The sequence below is a fragment of the Alexandromys fortis genome, unplaced genomic scaffold, assembly GCF_014885135.2.
Source record: "Alexandromys fortis isolate MF-2015 unplaced genomic scaffold, M_Fortis_MF-2015_v1.1 scaffold_57, whole genome shotgun sequence".
NCBI lineage: Eukaryota > Metazoa > Chordata > Mammalia > Rodentia > Cricetidae > Alexandromys > Alexandromys fortis.
This window is the reverse complement of record NW_026067941.1, coordinates 4,117,102-4,141,061: the sequence shown is the minus strand read 5'-3', so window position 1 is coordinate 4,141,061 and position 23,960 is coordinate 4,117,102. Positions and strand designations below refer to the sequence as shown.

At 39.7% G+C, this 23,960-nt stretch overlaps 1 long non-coding RNA gene across 1 annotated transcript in view; it reads right to left on the bottom strand.

The window, feature by feature from the left end:
- Positions 1–966: 966 nt before the first annotated feature.
- The window catches only part of LOC126505277 (uncharacterized), a 40,727-nt gene continuing 17,733 nt past the window's right edge, over positions 967–23,960 (bottom strand). Inside the window, exon 3 of the long non-coding RNA XR_007592845.1 lies at positions 967–1,966. This is a non-coding gene — a long non-coding RNA (uncharacterized lncRNA). The remainder of the gene's footprint in view (positions 1,967–23,960) is intronic.

The following is a 23,960-nucleotide window of genomic DNA, read 5'->3' as shown; positions in this document are numbered from 1 at the left end:
AATCTGTTTCAGCATCCTGATCTTTTCGGACACAGATAAATACTCACTTCTCTTTCGTAAGTGTTTTTAAATTTTTTAAATTACGTTGTGTGGTGTTAAGTGCATAGCCGCAGGAGTGCAGTGCTCATGGAGGCCGGGAGAAAGTGCAGGATTCCCTGGAGCTGAAGTTCCAGGAGGCTGTAAGCCTCTTGACAGAGCTGCTGGGCACCAAACTCCAGTCCTCTTAGAAGAACAGCACATGTTCTAATGAACCTTGCAAGAGCTCCAGCCCCAACAGTTAAATACTTCTTTAGGCAGCCTGAGCTCATAACTGTTTTCTTCCCTCAATTCCTATGCTTGCTTTCCCCCATGTCTTTTACTTTCTCTCCCGCCCTCCCCCATTGGACTAGAAACTCTGGACAATGTACGGAACGACTTCATCATCTTCGTAACCCCCATCCCTTAGCTCAGTGCCAGACATACAGTGATGCATAAAATGTGGGGAGACTGGCAGATGGAGGAACAAAACAGACAGAATGGTACAGAGACATGGATACAGACAGCCAGATATGAGGCAGAAAGAGAAACACTAGACAAAAACATACAAAGGCAGACCAGGGAAGAAAAGAGGCCTGGAGGACCAAGGAAAACAAGAAAATGAAAGTGTTGGGGATCTCCAGCTCCGGGGCCCACACCGGGGGAATTTTCTACTTATCAAAAAGGACAGACCAGTTAAGGTGTTACTGAATCCCAATCTTTAGTATTTCTAGACGGCAAGCAATGGCAGGACAAAGGACAGCACAATCAGGGACAAGGGCAAACGGAAACGATAGAGAAGCGCAAGTGCTGGCTCTGGAAAACTCTGGAATTATCCAGAACCTGCATTCTCAGACTACAGCAGGGAGAGAGAGGCAAGCCTCCCCTGAGCCCTTCCCTTTGTGGAAGCCTTCAGCCTCAACTGTGTCGTGAGCAAACGGCTTACCCATTATTAATAGCGTTTCCCAATCCTTCTTGTCTTGGTGTTTAAATAAAGGAGAGATGAGTTTAAACAGATTCATTTTTAATTGTGATCTCTAAATCACGCTGTTTACTTGCCTGTTGTGGGGCTTTTAGGAGATAATTTAAGCCTTAAAGCTTGCATCAGGAGGCGCTTTTTCTGTAGGCATGCCATAAATCTGCGAGATGAGCTGTGATTCATTCCTGTAGGTGTTAGTATGTGATTATGTAAGCACTGCCAATAATGAAGAAATTTACTAGAAATGTGGCAAAGAATAAATAAAAGCAGAAATAGCTGTGGAAGTGGTGCTTCTCTGGTGTTGTAATAAAAGACGGGTTGTGTGTGGAGAATTTATACCAGTAATTTATAGCATTTTTCAAACGATCATCATCTAATAATTGTGGACCAAATAGGAAAGCAATAAAACAAAAACACAGCCTTCTAAACAAAAATAACTCATCAGGGGTTCTCCTTTTCACACTGTTTCCTCACGACGAGTTGGGTTATGCCCCCACAAAGACACAACTCCGTGAGGACGGAGGCGCACGCCCCACGCAGGCATCTCAGCGGCTGCCAGCACTTCCCCCTATTATGCAGGAAAGTCGCCGTGGCGGTGGTGTAAGTGATCCTTTGTTCGGCTTTTAGCAGGGCAGCACATGCAAATGGGCTTCGGACGCCTTTGCAGGTCTTTGCTGAAATTCTCTGCGAGGCCCGGTAGAGTTCCCGGCACTCAGCAACTGCTCCAGCCATGGTGAATTTTATGTAACTGAGGAAGAATTAATCTCAAAATGAAAGGAGACCGATTTTTACTTTGAGAGTCGGAGGGATTGAGCCTCCTCCTCGCTGATGCTAACCGTGTCCTAGGCGCTGGAAACTCTTGTTTGTTCGTTAGTTACTTTTGCCATATCTGACATGAAGCAGCTTAGATGAGAAGGGTTTCTCTTGGTTCGTGGTTCGCCCGGAGAGTCTGGCCCAACTGAAGCCGAGTTCCTGGGGGAGGGAGGGCGTAGCTGTGACATCAGAGTCCCAAGAAACCAGAGGACTAGGGCTGAAAGCAAAGCGAGCTGTAACTCTCAGGACACACCTCTCTACCCTTACAGCCCTACTTCCTCTTGCTAGACCCCGCCTCCTAAAGATTTCACAGTCACCCCAAACAATGTCACTAGCTATGGGCCAAGTTTTCAAGTAGATGAGCCTGAGAGGGACATTTTACACAAAAGGCTTAACGCTGGATAGAATTAATGAGAAAAGAAAGCCCAGAGGGTCTTTTTCTCAGCTTAGCATTAAGAAGCCTAAACACGTGTGCAGGCATGTTTGTATCTTACAGATAGAAATTTTAATACTTGGACTTGATATTCAAATCTGTGGCCCCACCCAAATGAAACTAGGAAACCCCTGCTATAGAACAACCTTAGCCCAAGTGATACTTTTCCCTAAAATATCACAGAAGAAATGTTTCTTATATGACTAAAGTATGTAGGAAGAGTTTTGCACCTGAGGCAAGTATCGTCTTTCATAAAAACCCAAGAACTAATTATAAAAATTAAAAAACAGAACTGAGGGGGGGGGGTAGAGACTTTATACCCAGAGGTACAAGGCAACAATGTGCCCAACGAGACAGACAAGTTCTGATGATTAAAATACAGCACACGCTTGCCATACCACCTGTGCTGAAAATATATTAGAAATAAATGTCATTGCAATTAATAACCTCCTCCCTCTTGCCTGTATTCATCGGGAGGAAAATAGCAGAAATTCAGCAGTAACTACAGAACTCAGAGGGCAGAGCGAGGCTAGTTCTGCAATCAATTCCACGCTGTTAATGAAACTACCAGCGGCCAAAAGATAACATAAAGGAATTTTTGTGACAGCACCTCCGGAAGTCTGACTTCAGCCATCTGGTGTCAGGGGCTGGTAAGAAAGCATGGCCCCAGAGCCACCCAGCCAGCTCCACTCACAGCTCCCCACCACTTCCTCTGCTTGCTAAATCATTTAACAAGTCCTAATACAGAAAAGGAAAGATTGCTGATGTTATAGGAACTAGCTCCTTCAAATGCCTTATTTATTCCTAAGGCAAATTAAGCCGGGTACCAAAATAGAAGGCAGAAGCAGAAAAGCACTGCCATAGATGTTCTTTCTGGCATCGGCAAACAAAGAGAGGTCTGTGTGAGGGAGGGAGTCAGGTAGGTCAAAGAGCTGACGTCATTGCTTATCATCGTGGGGTTTTCTGCTTTGTTTTGCGCTGTGTTGTTCTATGGCGATCCCATACCTGTACATAACACATCAGAGGCATTTTTACCCTCCTTTCACTTCTCTTATCAGCCTCCCATTTCTTTCTCCCAGGACCCACTCCTATTCTTATGTCTTTTGTTGTTTGCTTGTTTTAGTTTTCTGTCTTTTGTGACTCACAGAGTTTAATTAGGGCTGCACGCTCGAGTGTGGTTGTGGAGCTATTAGCTGGAGTGTGCACAAATGCACTGGCTACACCACTGAAGAAAGAGACTCCCCGTCTCCAGGCTATTGGCTCCCATAGCTCCTGGGGGCAGCTAGGTCCTATGAACCCTTCCCCCATCCATGATAGAATGTTGATTACACATTATGTTTAATACATTATAAAAAGAACAAGCCAGAAGTTCAAGTTTAAAATGACAGAAGCCCTTATGGTAGATAGTCAAAAATAGATCTTGAAGAAATATCACTAGAACTACTACTTTTGTGGGGGGGGAGGGGAGGTAATGGTTTTGATTTTTGTTTTTTAAAGAGCAATGATTGTACGTAGAATGAAAAAAAATTCGTAATTGAGAAAAGAGCATGCTCAAAGACTGTTAAGTTGTGAAAAACATGACATTATTAAAAAGGAAAGGGGAGAGTGGGTGAATTCTGTCTTTAAGAGGGGGAAGTCTCAACATTCAGTTAGAAAGAAGAGCACAGATTTTCAGATCCAGGAGTCCATGGGTAAGAGTTCGGACTGTGGGCTCAGTACAGCGGCAAATCACTGAAGGGTGTGCAGCAAGGACATCATCTGTGCAATTTCTATGTCAGGATAATCAACTTTGCCTGGAGCCAGAGCTCAGTGGCAAAAACATTTGCCTTACATGCACAAAGATCTGAATTAGATCCCCAGCTCCAAAGAAGAAAAGGGGATGAGGAGAGGAAGGACCAATCCCGTGTATAAATCTGCGTGTGAAGGGTTAGTGTGAAAAACCGGAATGATGCTGAGCGACAGGCAAGTGGTAGCACTGGGTTAGGAGAGAAAGCGATTGCAGTATATTTGAGAAATAAACACCATTTTCTGATGAGCCAGAAATGTGAAAGAATGGGAGGAATCAAGTACTCATCCTTGGATTCTTGGGCTAATCAATAGGATGGAGGGCCATTTGCTGAGATTGAGCTTAATATATAGGCGATGTTCCACATCCATTTTAAACTTGTACTTCTTGTCATGCCTGTGAGATGTTCAGTGGAGATATTAAGTAGAAAGTTAGAGTTATGCTGGAGAAGTAAATGGAGTAGGCATCCTTCAGCATTGCATTGCTATCAGAACCTAAGGAGCAGATGAGGTCCAACCAGAAATCGCCAGAGAAGGGAAATAAACCTTAGAGGACCTGCTGAGGGAAGGAAGCTACTGAAGGAGCATGGGAGCAAAGGAAGCAAAAAGCTCTGTCAGAGGAGTGTGCTCCAAGAAAGAAGAATAGCTGTGTGTACTAGAAAAGGGAAGTTGGGTTGGATTTGTACCTTAGCTTTCATGGAAATAATTTAAGAGAGATGACAGGTGTCCAATTATTTCAACTTAAGAATGAAGTGAAAATAAAGAAGCCAGAATCATGTCAATTGACTGCCCATATTGTGAGTAAGACCTCTAGTCAACTGTGGGTTCTTGATAGTTAAAGTTTTAGGGAATTATAACTTTTGTGACAGATTTTGGACTATGTGGGAGGTCACACCAACTTCTGCTGTTTAAAGATCCAGCTGAATATTTTAAGAATTAACAAAAGCTTTTGCCTATTCATAACCAGTTACATACCACTTTTTTCTCCATAGCAATACAACCACCAAAATTGTACAAATTGTCTTACAAAGAGTAACAGTAATTCTGTCTAAAGACAGCTCAGTGACGAAGTACCTGCCTAGCATAAAAAGTAAGGCCTTGAGTTTGATTCCAGCACCATAGAAAGTAAATCATCACCATGATAATTTGTGTCACTTTGGATCATAGTGACACTTGCTTTTTATTACCCATGCTTGTCATCTAATAGGCATGCCAATTTTAGGACTGATAATAAAAATTAACGGATCTTAAATTCATGAGCCTTGCTTCTTTAATTGCATTGCTTGATGTATGGTGGGCAGTCTTTGCATGCAATTAAAGACATCAAGGAATGCCAAGGTATATAAAACACATCACAGAAACTTCAAAGCTGTGAGAAAGAGGCGAGGTGAGAAGCAGTTTTGTAGAGGTCTACCTCTCTAGCTCAGAATACCAGATAAGAACGACTAGCTGGCTTTCCAAAATAAACAATTTGTTATTTTGCTCAAAAATCCTGTAAGTATAACCAAAGAAGCAATGTCCATGAGTTTAAGAGCGTGTTTAAAAACATTTTTATTGCCTCACAATTAATTGCATTAAATCCAATTAGATGGTAGGCCCATGTAGCACTACCAATGGCAATAACACCTACTTTCTATGCCTCGCAAGTTGACTCATGCACGGGCAAGCAATGTAAACATATCAGGTTTTCCAGCTGCCCTGTGGTGCTCTTGAAAGACTTTAAGACACAAGCTAGCTTCAGAAATGCCAATGCCTGGATCTTGTAATTAAGTAAATATACAGTATTCTTTTGCTGAGGTGAATTAAATAATGGACCTTCATTTAATGTTCATGATCATTTAAAACACATGGCTCAGGGCTTGATAGATGGTTTAGTAGTTAAGAGCACCAGCTGCTCTTCCAGAGAACCCAAGTTCAATTCCCAACACCCACACGGTGCTTTGCAACTGTCTATAAGTCCAGTTTCAGGAGTTCTGATCTCTTCTAGCCTCCTCAAGGCACTAAGCCTGTAAGTGGTACACAGACATACATACTGACAGAATATCTAAAAAGCATAAAATAAAATAAAATTTTAATAAATAAATAACACACAGCTCATTTATACATTTTATAAATGATGAAACTGAGATCTTAAGATTAAGTAGTTTCTCTGGTTATAGTAGACCTGAGCCAAGCCTAAATGGCAATAGTCATATGTACATAATCAGGATCTCCAAATGCTTCTCAATTAGTTTATTATAGTCAGCAATAATCACTCAGAAAGATTAATAAGATTATCTTACTTTACTAGTATTTCCTCCATTTACTTTTTTGTTACTATTAACTGAACTAGCTACTGCTGGTTTTCTAAGAAAAGCGGGCAAAGCTACTATCTTAGTCGCTGTTCTATTGCTGTGAAGAGATACCATGACCATGACAAAGAAAAGCATTTCATTGGGCCTGGCTTGCAGTTTCAGAGGTTTAGTCCATTATCCTCATGGTGGCAGGGGAAGCAGGGTGGCATGCTGGAAGGCATAGGGCCGGAGTGATATCTGACAGTTCTACAACTTGATCCAGACAGCAGAAAGACAGAGACTCTGGGTCTGTCTTCAGAATTTGGAACCAAAGGCCATCCCCAGTGACACATTTCCACCAACAAGACCACACCTCCTCATAGTGCTACTCCCTCATGACCAGGCATTCAAATCTAGGAACTTATGGGAGTCATTGTTACTCAAACCACCACAGCTACCCTAAAGTAACCATTGAACAAGTTGACAATGCTTCTGACACAGACAGACAGGACTGTCCCGATGTACCTAAAGTTTTGAGTCTCTAAGTGCACGTAATCATTTCAAAGAGTTATATTAATGGGAATAAAAACAAAAACAACCTGCAGTTGAGAACTTATGTAAGTCTCATCCCACCTCACAAGTCAAAATAAAGTCCTTCTTCCCTCACCCAGATGGCTCAGCAGAGAGCGGTTAAATAGTTGCTTGGTCCACACAGAATGCACCACAGTTCTTTGCCAGGAAGAGACAGGGAAAATAACATAAAAGGTACCCCAAAACCCAGGTGTCATCCAGTGTAGGATTCTGCCTCTGGAAGTGGCTCCAAGGAATGGCATTTGGGACACCAAGGAGTCCCTTTGTCAGAAAACAATGAAGCTTCCAGCTCCTAACTTGCCAGGGTTTGGTGACTGTGATGGTTATTCTTGGTTGTCAACTTGACTACATCTGGAATTAGATAAAATCCACAGGGCAGACCTGTGAAGGATTTTTGCTTAATTTGAAATAGGAAGATCCACTTTTACTCCAGATCTTTAAGGTAGGAAGACACGCCTTTACTCCAGACCTTGAGGCAGGAAGATCCATCTTCTGCTGAAAGCTTAGAAAAGGACATGGAAGAAGGAAACTTATGGTCTTTGTCTGCTTGCTTTCATCTTGCTAGCAAGTCCATTCTTTCCTTCACTGATCTTAGAGCCTACTTCTTTGGGATGCCAGCAGAAACTGAAAACCAGCTGAGACATCCAACCTCTTGGACTGAGCAACCACTGGAGTCTTGGGCTTCACCATCAGCCATTGTCATTCTAATAAACCCCCTTTCTATAGATAGATAGAGATTTATTCTATTAGTTCTGTTACTCTGGAGGACTCTGACTAGTACAGTGACAAACGTGAGACTATACCACCCTGAAATAAAGTCAATACATAAAGAGCTACAAGATCACACTGGTCTCCCTTATGTTTCTTAAAAGGTATCCTACTCTTAGCACTTAAGAGTAGGCCTGGAAGCTGAGGGAAAACTGCATCAACAAACCTTGTTAAACTAACCATGACTTCCTAGTTACTTCCCTAACCAGTCATCCAAAATAGGCAAGGCCTCTTGACCTTATCACATTTTCACACTTGACTACTCTTTGTCAACCTTAGCATGTAAGTAATTGGCTCTCCACTTCTCTGGGTCTTCATGTCTGTTGTAGGAGCTGCGGGCCTCTTCCCACAGCCCAGCTCCCAGCTGCTTGGCTAGCTTATGCCCCAAAATAACAACGCACAAACTATATTCTTTTAAACACTGCCTGGCCCATTAGTTTTAGCCTCTTAACCCATTTCTAATCATCTATATAGCACCACGAGGTGCGTTTATCAGGAAAGATTCAGCATGTCTGACCTGGTGGCTGGCTGCATTGTGTCTGCCCTGGAGAGAGCTGCATGGCGTCTGTCTGAGGCGTCTTACCTCACTTCCTCTTCTTCCCAGCATTCTGTTCTGTTTACTCCACCCACCTATGTTCTAACCTATGAGGGCCAAGCAGTTTCTTTATTTTTTAACTAATGACCTTCCTCCATCACATGTCTTTATGAGAAAAACACCAACTGAAGTTTGAACTAAATAAATTTGTATAATCCATCCTGGTAAGCTCTCCTATATTCATTTAATTCTTGGGTCCAGTGGGGACCCCTAAGAGGATGGAAGTGGGACTTTGCCATCCTACACTAGCTATCACTGTGGGCAGATAGAAGAAGGCACAGAGCCAGGCAGCACCAGCTACTCCCCACTGCAGTCCAGAGTTATCCCTTTGTATAGAGATCAAACTTCTTGCCTGTTGAGTAACAGTAAATTAATAAGGCTCCCAATTAATGTTCTGAACCCAGCAGGAAGACCATTTGGACTCTGGTGTGGCAATTCATCTAGGGCACCAGGAGGCTCATAACATTTGGTCCCTTGATGCTGGGGAATCCGTCCTAAAAGCTTCATTGACTTTCCAAAAACTGTGGTTGTGTTTTCTCTAATAGATTATTTAATGAACTGAAGAAGAAACCCATTATTATTGTTCAGAGAACTAAATAGTAGACATGAAAGCCTCTACGTGTGGGTTTAAATGTGTTTGCCTTGTTTCTCATTTCCTTCTATTACTTTCAGGCCCAAGATGGTTCTAATCTCCAATTTCCCCATCTTTATGGTTTCATCTGCATTGACTTAATTTTCTTTCCCTGGTGCTGGTCATGTTCCTCTGTGTGGCTTCTCGTAAAACTCAGATCTCTTTTGTTGATTTACCCTTCTCTTTCTTTCATTTGTGTTGTTGGTCCGTTTGTATCACAAACATTTATTGAGCCCTTAGTATATCCTAAGTACTGCTAAGTATATTTGTCTTTGTTATTAGCTCGCAGAGAACATTGGAATCACTTCAAACAGACAACATTTTTATTTAAGAACAAACATAAAATTCAGTTCTATTCTCAGAACTCCACTTGGTTGCTCAGTTCCCTTTGGGGTATCTTAGGGATGGAGTCTGGATCTGTTTCTCTGTCATCATCCCTGCTGTTCCTGGAGAATATCAACAGACTGTGAATTTGACATTGGTCAAATGTAGTCCAAATTCTCTACTGCCCATTAGGTATAAGTTTAAGACAAGTTTTGCAAATTCTCATATCTACATTTGGTCATTGACTAAATGAAACAATCATGCTTATCTCAGAGTTGTTCGAAGGATCAGATTGGTTACTGTAAGCAAAGTCACTTACAATGACAGTCAATAAATGCAGATCTCCAATGCATGTCATTTTGCATATATTTTATGTGTGGGAATGTTTTCTCTGTATGCATTGGTTCCTCTGGAACTAGAATTACTGACGATTGTAGGCTACAATGTGGGTGCTGAGGAATAAAACCCTGGACCTCTGGAAAAAACAAGTGTTCTTAACTTCTGAACCATCTCTCCAACCCATATCGTTTTTATTCATTTGTAGATATACAGAGATATATTTTAGTTAGATAGATAATCTTCAACACTTCAAAGACACAAGAAAGGAAATAATATTACCTGAGTAAACAGGAAGTGTGATCAAGCAACTTCCAAAAGGTGCAAGAAATGACAGAGACAGTCGACTACCTGGGCAGTCACCCAAAGTTCTTCTGTAACACTGGGGTATCCATCTTCAACCTACAGGTCCATAGTATCTGACAGACTTTTCCACTAAGCAGGAAATTTAAAAGACGGTTTCACCTGTATTGGCAGTTTGTCAGTCACTTTCTTCTGTGACCTGCAGAATGCCTGGGAGACTCTTTCATGAAGCAAGAACTCTAGAGGACTATCTCACCTTCTTTTGGCAAGCTCAGCAGTCATTTTTCTGTGGGCCCTGCATGTCCACTTTATACAATATACCATCAAGCAGTCCAGGCAAGAGTAGTTTGCTGCCCAAATAACTAGTCTTGTCACATTGTAGGTAAATTCCATAACAAGTTTTTTCAATATCCATTAATCTCTCTGAAGTAGTTGGTGCTGCCAGAAACAGAAATGCCTCACTGTTGAAAAAAGTCTAAGTTCTTAAACCCTTTTAAATGCCATATTCTGTAGGTCTTTAAAGTGTTGAAGATTATCTATCTAACCAAAATAGATCTCTATATATCTATAAAACCTAACTAACATAAGTAAAAGTTTGATTATTATAGATGACTATTTATTAATCCATATTTTTAATTATACATTATGTTTTGAAATGAATTATACAAACATAATACCTTAAACAAGAATAAAAATATACATATAACAAAATTGACCTTAAATTTGTATCAGTAAACCAAAGTCCATACCAATGTGAAATATTCATTTCTATATCATATTCCCTTTATTTTTTTCTTTTAGAAATTGATTGTGACCATTAACCATTTATAACCAACCCTTTTAAAAGGAAAATAAACATTTATAAACAATCATTTGGAAAATTTGGGTGTAGTTTTCTCCAAACTGCTTCCTGCTGTTTGTTGGGCAAAGTATTTTTAGGATTCATGGAGAACATTTCAGGAGCTCTTGTTCCATCAAACCACATTAGTCTGGAAGGATTCCATAGGTTTTTATCTTCTGTGGAAACAAAAACAGAACCTCTTTTCCACAGTAGCATATCCTTAAACTCAAATCTTGAAGTCAAGATACTTTTAAAATATATATGTTGGTTTATCTTAGCAGCTCCCAGAATCAAATATTTTTCAGCAGTTAAGTCATTCACAGTCAAAAAAATCCAGAGAAAACACAATAAAATACATAATCCAGACTCTCTGTGTATATTCCATTTTTACAGGGCTTGTTTTTCTACTCTATTACTTTTTTAATTTTTTATTTATTTATTCATTTATTAAAGATTTCTGTCTCTTCCCCACCACCGCCTCCCATTTCCCTCCCCCTCCCCCAATCAAGTCCCCCTCCCTCGTCAGCCCAAAGAGCAATCAGGGTTCCCTGCCCTGTGGGAAGTCCAAGGACCACCCACCTCCATCCAGGTCTAGTAAGGTGAGCATCCAAACTGCCTAGGCTCCCACAAAGCCAATACGTGCAGTAGGATCAAAAACCCATTGCCATTGTTCTTGAGTTCTCATCAGTCCTCCTTGTCCGCTATGTTCAGCGAGACCGGTTTTATCCCGGGCTTTTACTTTTTAATATTTATTTTATTATCTTTACTCCATTAATCTATGACTGTACTTTTTTATATTACTTTTGCTGCCTCTTCAAAGACATTGTTTCATTTTTTAAAACTATTTCTTTCTATAACTGCCTATACCCATTTTCCTTTATTCTTAAACCTATGTACATTTTTAAACACATTATGATTCATTTAGACGTTTATTTTTGTCTGGAGCTGTCATTATTGCATAACTGTAATCCTTTTTTGATCACTCTTTAAATGGTAAAGTAGTCATGGATAGGACCAGAGTGACCATTTTGGCTCTTGGTTCTACCTTGCTTGGCTTTCAAACATGGCAGATGTCCTTTTACCTCTTTATTACACACCAGCTCTGGGAGCCTTGTTTACTATCCCAACTCTGGGAAGCAGTTGGCATATGCCACCACCAAGCAACTTGTAGCACACTACCTACAAACCCCATTTGAGTGCTACATAGCAGTACCTCCTAAAAGCCAATGACATTTGTGCCATGATCATGAACCAGAAGCTGTCTCTTAAAAGAGCAGCACAGTTTTTGCTGCTAACAATGAGTCAGGAATCCTCTCTTAAAGGAGCTGTGCCTCTGCTTGCCCCCAGCAAACAGAGCATATCTTAAAATATGCAGCTGCCAAGAAGCTCCAAGTGACTCCTGTTTTTGTGGGTCTAGAAGCCCCTTTTTTTAAGCTTTCTTAGGCTTTATGTGGATGAATGTTGCTGAATGTTGTGCACTATTATGTTATCTGAGACTGCATTTCCATATACTGGCTGCCTAGACCAGAATAATTGTGCAGAAACTATATTAATTACAATACTGCTTGGCCTATTGGCTCAGGCTTCTTACTAACTAACTCTTACATCTTAAGTTAATCCATTTGTATTATTTTATATTTTACCACAAGGCTTATGGTTTGTTATCTCTTGCTTCTTGGTCAGCTACTTGGCATCTCCCTGACTCTGCCTTCTTTTCTCCTCTAGCTCTGCTTGGATTTCCTGCCTTGTTATATTCTGTCCTGCCATAGGCCAAAGCAGCTTCTTTATTAATCAATGACAATGAAAAATATTCACAGCATACAGAGGGAAATCTCCCATCATGTATTTCTTTTAATTATATCCCATTGCATACCAATTCCATGTATATTGACTCTATGCCAACTACATAGCAGACACTGTGCTAGATTCTAAGAACACATGGGAAACAAAAATAACAAGAAGCACATTCCCTTAAGCTTATAAACTCTTGACAAAAAAAAAATACAAAGAATATAAAATGTTTTCTTGTTTTTAAAATGGAACACATAGTGGTAGCTCGAAAATATGCAAGTAAGAAAAGGTTAGAAGTGATGCCAATTAATTAAGATTTGCATGAAGGCTATTTTTGCCAGACAAGGCAACCCTTGTCTGTAAACATATAGGATGGTTTCAGTGGGGTGTTGATAGAAGTATATCCTACACACAGAGAGAGCCATTTCTTCATTGGAGATCTGAATACCTTCTTTTGCTGACCTGAAGGGTACAAGTACTACACACCTTCCTCCTAAAATTGCTCCTGGGTCTTCTTCCAAACTAACTCACTGTAAAGTACCTAACTCCCTGTTAATGAAGCTCTTCTTTGTGGCTCTGGATGGCAATTGTGACTCCTAAAGTAGCTTCCTCCTAACACCACACTTTATTTTCTCTCTTCCTACTCATTGCTTCCTTATTAAACTATCTTGGTTTTTGTTTGATTGGTGTCAAATTTCCAGTCTGCAAGCATATTAATTAATGCCCTGGTATACAATACTTTTACTGTGTTTTCAAATACAAATACCCTTCATTCATGCTATCTCACTTAAAAATGACAACCATGAGATGTAACTATTACAACTCCTAATACTTTGAAGGCTAAAAAAAAAATCCTAGAAAGACTAATATACAGGGATTGTTTTCAACTGCAGGTGCTCTTCCTATCATCTAGAGATTGAAGAATTAGCGTATTCTGCAAAGAAACTCACAAATTTAATAGAATATAAAAACAACCTTTAGGACTGGAGAGATGGCTCCATAGTTAAGAACACTGGTTGTTTTCCAGAGGACCTGGGTTCAGTTTCTTGTACCTATGTGTCAGCTAACAATCAGCTGTAACTCCAGTTCCAGGAGATCTGATGCCCTCTTCTACCCTCCATGGGTATTACACACACACACATCACAGACAAACTTGCAGGCAAAATACTCATACACATAAAATAAAAATAAACCAATAATTTTTAAGTTAAAAATCAAAAAAACCTCTTCCATTGCCAGAATTATTATTATTATTAGATGTGTATTAGACTTGATTTATTTTTAGTCTTAAGTACTTGGATAATTTCTAATCTATAGGTAAAAGTTGAATTTAAAATTTGAAAGGCAACTTCTCAACTGATTTATTCATTTCAAGGGGTTATTTAGTTATCTACATTCTCAAATACAGATAGGCCAGATTGTTGGCTGAGGTTTCTGTCCCCCCTGGTCCCACAGCCATTCAGTCCCAAAGAAACACACAGAGGTCTATATTAATTATAAACTAATTGGCTTATTAGCTCAGGGTTCTTATTAACTCTTATATCTTACATCTTAACCCATAATTCTTGTCTGTGTTGCCCACGTGGTTTGGTACCTTTATCAATGAGGCATTTTCATTTTGCTTTCTCTGTATCTGTGTAACAGCTACAGACTGCAGCTTTTCTATTCCCAGCATTCTCCTGTTCTCATTGCCCCGCCTCTACTTCCTACTTGGTCGCCCCACCTATACTTCCTGCCTGGCTACTAGCCAATCAGCATTTTCTTAAAATACAAGTGACAGGGTACAGATCATTGTCCCACAGCACCCCCCCCTTTAAAAAAAAAAAGAACTCTGAATTGAAATCCCTTTGTTTAGCTTTTCTTCTGACCATTATCCGTAACAACTGTAACCAACATTCTAAACAAAGGCAAACATCCATAATCCATTTTTTGGGGGGAACATGAGTGAATAAATCAGTTGAGAAGTTGCCTTTCAAATTTTAAATTCAACTTTTACCTATAGATTAGAAATTATCCAAGTACTTAAGACTAAAAATAAATCAAGTCTAATACACATCTAATAATAATAATTCTGGCAATGGAAGAGGTGGTTTTCTAGGCTACTTCCTGCTGATTAGGAGCACTGATAATCTTATGGGAACCTAAAGAAAATTTTGAATTATGCTCAACTCCTGAATGGAATATTCTGTGAGGCTTGATCATCTCAGCTAGTAGTCTTGAAACTGTTCTGGATGCAGAACTGAGAGGAAACTCTAACAGAGGTCCTCTGAAATGTTGGATCATCTGGACCATTTGTTTCTATTGGAGATTCTTCAGGGGGTTTTTCTGATTAGACCTGATTTTTCTTAGCCCAGAACGAATCCACAGCCTCTCATTTCCTGTGGAAACAAAAGCAAAACTCTTCTCCAAAGTAACATACCTTTTGACTTAAATTTTGAAGTCAAGGAATTTTTAAAATATATATGGTGGATAATTCCAGCAACATTTATAATCAAATATCTTTTAGCAGCTTTTGCTCCTTCCTCAGCCATCAAACAATTTAAAGACAACACAATAACATACAGTATCTAGACTCACTGTATATTTTTTATCTTTATATGCCTTTATTTTAAACTCTATTTCTTTTATTTTTATTTTTAATTTTTGTTTTCTTGAAACTAGGTTTCTCAGTGTATCTTTGGTTGTCTGTCCTGGCACTCACTCTGTAGACCAGGTTTTTCTTGAACTCACAGAGATCTGCCTGCCTCTGCTTTCTAAGAGTCAGGAATAAAGGTGTGTGCCACCACACCCAACTACTCTCTTTCTTTATTATTTTAAGGACTTTATCCATTTTCTTTTCTCTCCCAAGCCTACACATATTTTAAACACACTGTAAATTGTTTAGAGGCTTTTTCACCTGAAACTCTCTTTACTGTATCTCTCTTTTCCTAAGCACATGAGTCTTCAATTTGCTAAGCAATATGGCTAGGATTATGGCCGTGGCTTTGACAGCTGAATCCAGCCCATTCCTTAGCTTTCTGAGAGTCTAGCCTTGTGGCAGAGATACCTGCTAGAGCCATGTTTATTGGCATAACTCTATAAAGTTTCAAGGTCCCTGCCACCACCAAGAAACATACTGTCGGCTACTCATAAACATCATTTAAGTGTTTTCTGGTGGGCCCTCTTAAAACAGCTGCAAGGTTTTTGCACTTAAAGCTGAGTCAGGAAGTCTCTCTTAAATGAGAAGCACTTGCCTCTAGCAAACAGAGTCCATCTGAGAAAATGCTACCAAGAAGCCATGCTTAACTCTGTTCTTTTTGTGTCTAGAATTCCTTCTCAAACATTCTCAGGATTTTTGTGGATGCAGTTGTCCACATTGGTGCCATTTGTTGTCTGAGATTTCTATGCCCCCCCCCCCCCGTCCCACAGCCATTTAGTCCCAAAGAAACACACAGAGGTCTACATTAATTATAAATTGCTTGGCCTATTAGCTCATGCTTCTTATTAACTCTTATATCTTAATCCATAATTCTCGTCTGTGTTAGCCACATAGCTTGGTACCTTTATCAGCAAGTCAGTCTCGTTTTGCTTCCTCTGCATCTAGGTGACAACTGCTGACTGTGTCTTTCCTCTTCCAAGAATTTTCCTGTTCTTGTAGCCCCACCTAAACTTCCTGCCTGGCTACTGGCTCATCAGCATTTTATTAAAATACAAGTGACAGTGTACAGACCATTGTTCCACAGTATCAGAAAACTTGTCAAAAGTAATAGAGTCCAGTTATTACTGTATCCATCAATTCTTTGTGTCTTTTTTAAAATTTACTTCCTGAGAAAGCCTTTTCTCTAGTGTCAGCAGTATGCATTTAATATATCTTTAGAAGAGAATTGTAGCCTGGTCTGACTCATATATTACTAGCAAAATTAAGAGCAAGATGCAATTCTCAGTTACAAGCACAAAAATGGTTCTACATTTTATCATATAGAAAGCCCATCCATTTCAACACGTATTCTCCCACACTTACATATTTCATCAGAATGAATGAAGCCACTAAAAAAAAACTCTAGAAATTTTCTCGCCAAAAATCATATTACATGGTGATATTTTTCTTGTATATTTCAACTTGTGCCTCACATCATAAAAGTAATGATAACCAATTATAAAGAAGCTTTACTCAAGTTTTATTTCTACTTATTTCATGCTGAATTTATTTCCATATAATAAGTCTGTTTCTCCAGTTTCCTCCAGGTTATCTTTTTTTCTATGTAAAACTTCCTCTTCTGATTTGGAAGTAATTTGTTTCTTTTCAATGAAGAGCATCTCAGCATTGCAGGGGCAGTTCCTGTATGAGTTCATCCAACCACAAGCTCTGTAAGTAGGCAATGTGTCTTGGGTGCCTGGCTCATCTGGATATGTCCAAAGACTAGAGAATCTACATCTTAACCTTCAAGTTCAGCATGCCTCTCCATTTTAAAGCATTTGGTATTAATTATTTCTTTCACTGCTATGACCAAATACCTAACAGAAATACCTTAAGGGAAGAAAACATTATTTGGGCTCCAAGTCTGTGAAAGATGTCAATCTATCGTTGTGTGGAGGTATGGTAGAGGGAGCAGCTTTGTTCAAGTTGTGAGACTATATATCCGCAGCCCCTCACATTGCAGTAGACCAGGAAGTAGAGAGAACTAGACAGAAACTAAGAGAGTAGAACCTTCAGAGGCCCATCTCTGGTGACCCACTTCCACAAACTAAACCCCCACCTCCTAAAGACTACACAGTCTTCAAAGCAGCACCACAAACTGGGGATTAAGCACTAAAAACAGATCCTGAAGGAACATTGCAGATCTGAACAAAATTTTTTGGCCACGAACCTTATGTCCAGTCTTTTTGGCCTAGAGATACCTAATGTTCCACTATTGTAAGGACACCATGGTACACATCTATTGGTGGGTTCTAGGTGCCTCCCAAGCCCAGGTTAGTAATTTTAAAATAAGCATGTTTTATTTGTTCATGATGATCACTATGAGGAAGCACACAGTGAACACAAATTTCTGCTGTGCAGCCCTGTTATCTGAATAGTGTTCTGAACTCTTGGGTCTGAGGAATTTCAGCATTGGAAACTGCACTTTGTGACTGCTCTCCCTCTGTGGTCGTGAGCAGAGAGAGTGACTTGCACTCAGTGAGTGCTCTTCACCAACTGATGAAATTGACAAGCTACTCACTCAAAGCAGACCTTTCCTTCGGTTCAAACTACGTGGACAAATTCTGATGTTATCAGCTTTACACATTCTCCTAGACATGAGAGAAAGGAACAGACATGGTGTGATCGATCCTTCGTCATCAGAAGCCTGGAAATGTTCCCTAACATCATCCCTGGAGGCCTGAAATGTTCCCTGACATCAATGGAGGCCTGAAAATATTCCTTGACATCATCACTGGAGACCTGAAATCTTTCCCTGACATCATCACTGGGGACCTGGAAGAACCAAGCAGTGTCATTTCCATCCTGGAATGCTCTCATTGAGTTCACCTAAGAAATACAGACCAATGAGAGTTACATAGGACAGTAGAACCACACCAGATAGAGGGTGGGTAGAATGTCTGAGCATCTTTGGTTTTCTCCATTGGAGTTTGATTATTAGTCTTCAGACACTAGTCTGGGTCCACTACTCCACTGGCCTCCGCTTGATAAGCATGTATTCCTTTAAACATGAAAGTATAACATCTACTTCTAGACAAGGAGAAGTAAGTTCTTCTTTCAATTATTTTTTATAAGCCATTTGAATTTGAGTGTACATTTTGCAGTGCTCAAAATTCATAAATTCAGTTGTTATTGAGGTTCTTGATATATTAATTCTGCTGTTTAATGAACTAGCTTGCTCTAAAGATATTAAAGCTTGCTATTGAGCCTTGCACGGCGTGCTGGGTTCACCCTGTCTCCTGCCTATATATGCATTCGCCCAGAGAATTAACTTATTAAGTCAGAGTCCCAGAAGAGGAAAACATTTAATCCAACTGCTTATAACTTGAAACAAAAGTAGTAATTGGTTTAGGCATAGAGCTGAAGCAGCCAGCTATAATATTAACATATAACTTGACAAAATGTATGTGAAATGCTGTTATAATATGCTGCTTATTGCTGCACTAAAATATTCAAATATTAGCAAATGTGCTCATGTTTGCATGCATTTTAAATCAAACATCTGTTTTGCACTCTTTTAGGGAAGGATTTGTATAATTGATTCCCTTCTTTGTTTTGAATTAGGCTAAACAGACAGCAGAAAGCTCACAGGAGCTGTCCAGACACCTGGGGTAAAAACAAGAAAGAACTATACTTTCTGATGTTCATTAAAAACCATTTCCCAGAAGGATTTTTGAGGGAACTGTTTGAGGAGCTGAGGCAGTTTGGTTGTTCTAATCTTGTTAAAATGGGAGAGAATGGGCAAAGCTAGGGAAGAAATGGAATTTAAAGAATTTTAGACTAAAATGCAATTTTATTCTGACACTCATGCGATCAAGCCCTATGTAAGTTTCCATAGTGACCGAAAATCTAATAGGCCATGCTCCCCCTCCCTGGCCCATCAAAAGCTCCATCTCTTCCACAATCAGGTTCACAGGGTCATGAGGGAGACTGTCTTCAAACCTCTTTAGGAATATATGCACACCAAGAAACACCCAGGAGCGTTTCTCAGTATTTTGGTTCCCTATACCTAACGGCCTTCATAAATAAAACCAATTTTATATTCAGAAAAGACAGAAAAACAAAGGCTTTACAGACAGGAAGGAGGAAGGAAGAAAAAATTCTAAATTTGTCTAGAAAGTATAGACATGCACAGCAGGTTAGGTCAGGGACAGAGCATGGTCTCACAGTGTTACATCTTTTATATTAACCACAGATAGGACCAACTGAGTGAATTGCGGAGATATATGTAAGGGCTTCCCCATGAAAACACAGAAATTCTGCCTTCTACTTAACTTGCCCACCAATTTATTTTAAAAATAGACTACATATTAAGTCACAAAGAAAATCTCAACCAATCTAAAAATTAGTAACTCTAAATCTAACAATCTCATCTCTCAGTAAAACAAAACTGGAAATAAATAACAATAATAAGCAAAAACCCATAATATTCAGAAGTAGTTAAATTCTCATGAAAAATTTGGTGAGCAAGAACAAGCATTTCAGTTGACTAATAAAAAAAAGCTTAACATAAATATTAAGTGATGAAAGCAGCATGCAGAGGAAACATCATAACTATAAATAATTATTAAACAAAAAAGGGGTCGGGAAAAATAGCTCAGTTGGCAATGTGCTTGCTATACAAGCATGAAGAACCAAGCTCAGATCTCCAGTAGAGATCGAACAAGAACAAATACACAGAGTTGTATGGTGGGAAAACAGTCACAAATAGCAAGAAAGTAAAAATAATCTCAGGATAATGATCTAGCATGCTTTCTGATGCTGTGATAATCACCATGGCCAAAAGGAACTCGGGAGGAAAGGGTTTGTTTGGCTTTCACATCTGAACACAGTCTTTGAGGAAAGTCAGGGTAGGAACCACAGAGGACTGCTGCTTCTCAGCTTGCTCTTCATGGCTTGCTCAGCCTGCTGGTTTTGCACAGCCAGCACAGAAAATAACCTCATAAAAGTAAAAGATTGAAAACTGTGCAATCATCATTTTATAGATCAAAAGTTAAACGTTTGTAATTTCATATGTTTTAACCCATCTGAAATTTTAGGTTAAATGGAGATATTCAAAACTATGATAAAGAATAATTATAACATGAGCTAAATGTTAACATATGAGGATTTTCACCTAAGACCATGATTTTTACTAAATTCCCTGCAAAGAATTTCCTGGAAACCCTGGTCAATACTATAAATAATCACAGTGATAGTTAATATTTGCTGAATCCTATTTCTGGGCACTATTATCAACCTGCTATACACGTTATCTCATTGGATGCCTCCAGAAGCCCCATGGAACAATATTCATACTTCCAGATTACAATGGAGATATTAAATCTCAGAGAGGTTAGGTGACTTCTGTAGCATCACAGAATCCAAACTGAACCCAGACACCTATTCCTTCCTAGTATGCTTATACTGTGAGAAAATAGGTAGACACATATTGAGGATTCAGAGATAAAACTGTGTAAAATCTTACATCTGAAAAACAAATAAACCAACCATATTTACCTGGCAGGGGTAAGTAATCATAAAAAAAAATCAACCAAAAGCATTCTAAACCATTAGAAAAAAAATCATAATTCAGTGACTGCCACAATAATATATCAAAGTCAATGGCATCCTCTGTACAAGTCATATAGATACCAGTACACACAAACACATGCACACACATACACACATATGCACACAAACACACACACACACACACATCCATTTTGACATCAGACATGGAGATGCAGAGTTTGGCATTTGCCCAGCTGCTTTCCAATCTTGGTTTGGTCCACTATTTCCTCACTCTGCTCCTTTCCCTACATTTTGGAACAATTATATGTATGCTGTGCAATTATATGATGAAAAGATGGGATCTGGTTTTTATTTTGATTTTATAGGGGATTACATGCATGTGCACGCACATGTTGATGCATACACACACTTGCAAACATGCTAGGTAGGAGGGAATGGAAGTGAGAAGATTTTTCATCAGGAAGGTTCTGCTCATTTCTGGTTTGATCTTTCTCTTCATAATCATTTAAATAAATACACATGCTCTATATTTTAAGATCATTTTATAAATAAATATATACATATTATGCAGTTACCACAACAGAAAGATATTTTTAATATCTAAGAATAAATTCAACAGAAAATCAGCAGTTGAGATGCATGAAAGAAGACTTTAATTAATTTATTACAAAATCTTATTCTTACGAGATAGTCACCTCCATGGGAGCAAGCCCGAGCCAGTAACCTTCTCAGGAGCAGTCCTGAATGACCTCTGGGATTGCAGAGCAACCTTTGGGATTGTGGAGTAACCTCTGGGAACACCAAGCAACCTTCAAGAATGCTGAGCAACCTCCAGAGTGACTGAAACCATGGTCCCAACTCCACCATGAGGAAAAACCATCTGAGCCTTGGATCCACTTGCATCTGGAAGAGTGATCACCAGAGACACATCCCCAACTACACCAATCAAAGTAAAGATGGATAGAAAAGATAAAGAGAACACTCAACATCACAAAGAACAACACGGTACCACCAAAAACTAGTGGCTCTCCAGCAGCAAGACTTGAACACCCCAATAAAGATGAAGCAGAAGAAAATGACCTAAAAATAACTTCAGGAGAATGTTTGAGGCCCTTAAAACAGAAATGAAAAATTCCCTCAAAGAAATGGAGGCAAAGACAAACAAAAAATTGGAAGAAATCAACAAATCACTTAAAAAAAAAAAAAAAACAAGAAAAACAATCAAACAGGTGAAACAATTCAAGATTTGAAAACTTATATAGACACAATAAAGACAACACAAACCAAGGGAATTCTGGAAATGAAAAATATGGGAAAGTAATCAGGAACCACGACTGCAATACAGGTGATAAAAGAGAATCCCAAACCTTAAAGATATCATCAAGGAAATAGACTCTTTGGTCAAAGAAAACATTAAATCCAACAAAAAACTTAACATAAAAAATCTAGGAAATATGGGACATCATGAAATGACCAAACCTAAGAATAATAAAGATAGAAGAAGGAAAAGAACTCCAAGTCAAGAGCACAGAAAATGTATTCAACAAAATCATAGAAGAAAACCTTCCCAACCTAAAGAAGGTTATCCATATGAAGATACAAAAAGAGGACACCAAACAGACTGGATCAAAAAAAAAAAATCCCCTCATCACATTAGAATCAAAACACTAAACATACAGAGTAAAGAAAGGATATTAAGAGCTGCAATTTAAAAGGTCAAGTAACATATAAAGGCAGACCTATCAGAATTACACCTGGCTTCTCTATGGAAACAATGAAAGCTAGAAGGTCCTGGTCAAGTGTGATGCAGACATTAAGAGACCATGGATACCAGCCCAGATTACTATACCCAAAACTTTCAATCACCATAGACAGACAAAAGAAAAAAAAATTCCAGCAAAGTTCCTGGAATCAACTGACCAGAATGCTGACTCCCAGCCCTGGCGATAGACTGGCATGGTATTGAATGTAATTGGCCCCCATAAGCTGATAGACAGTGACATTATTAGGAGGTGTGGCTTTGTTGAAGTACATAGGCCTTATTGGAGGAAGGTGTCACTGTAGAAGTGGACTTTGAGGTCTCATATATGCTCAAGTCATGCCCCATTGCCTCAGTCACTTCTATTGCCCGAAAGATGTAGAACTCTCGGCTACCTCTCCAGCAGCATGTCTGCCGGCATGCCACCATGTCCCACCGGTATGATAATGGACTGAACCTCTGAACTGTAAGCAAACCCAATTAAAGGCTTTCCTTTAGAAGAGTTGCCATGGCCCTGGTGTCTCTGCACAGCAATAGAAACCCTAACTAAGACAACTGGGAAGCTCTTAAGCAGCCTAACACCCATTCTAACCCTCAAATCAGATACACATGCAAATTTCTGAAAACAGACTCAACAGAGTTTGTTTGGGGTTCTGGGATTGACTCCAGAGCCTCCCACACACGGAACAAATGATCTACCACTAAACTACACTCTAAAGGCCAAGGTCATTTCAGTGATTCCTAGGAAATGGCACACTTGAGAACCTCTGGAGCATCACTTGGTGGTTGCTGAAGACCTCTTCCGGTGGTGGTATTATTTTTGAATGGGAAGGGATTTCCTCTACTGGGCTGACTTCTGCTTCCAGATCCTTTTCCACCCAGCACCGCTTCCTCCACTCTTTCTCTCCAAGCTCTTGTCTTAGGAACCAGACCAATGTCTCCAAGCTGCTGGGAGCCAGTGCATCATCTCAATGAGCCCCCTCCTTCTGGGAGACGTGAGTTGTTGCCAGACTGTGGCATAATGTCCAGTTGACCTGGCACCACAGGGATAGCAATCCACCTGCACTAGCCATGAAACCCCACTGGGTTACACCTGACCTGGCTCCGGAGTTTTCACACCGCCCCCAGGCCTTGGTGTTGCAAATACCTTTTGTTATCCTGTGTGAATCTTCACTGAGAGTTTCCCATGAATACAAAGCCTATGTAAAACTTGGTTTAGAGAAAACCCAGAGAACCATGGTCCCTCAAAAGTCAGGTATTTGCACCTGGTATTGTATTGTCCAGAAGCTTCTATCAGTTTGTTTTGAGATATGGAAATCTATTAGGTAAAGTGTAAATATAGGACAAAATAAAGATGCTGGGAGGTGAAGGCAAGGTGCTTCAGTTCACCGAGACTGAAGCCACAGAGGCTAAATTCGTTCTCAATGTGTCTCTGAGTCTTCATTTCTCGGACTCGTGTGAACCAACACATTCACGCTGAAATATTCATGACACTAGACCCTCTTCTGTCATCATCCCTGAAGTGTGGCTTT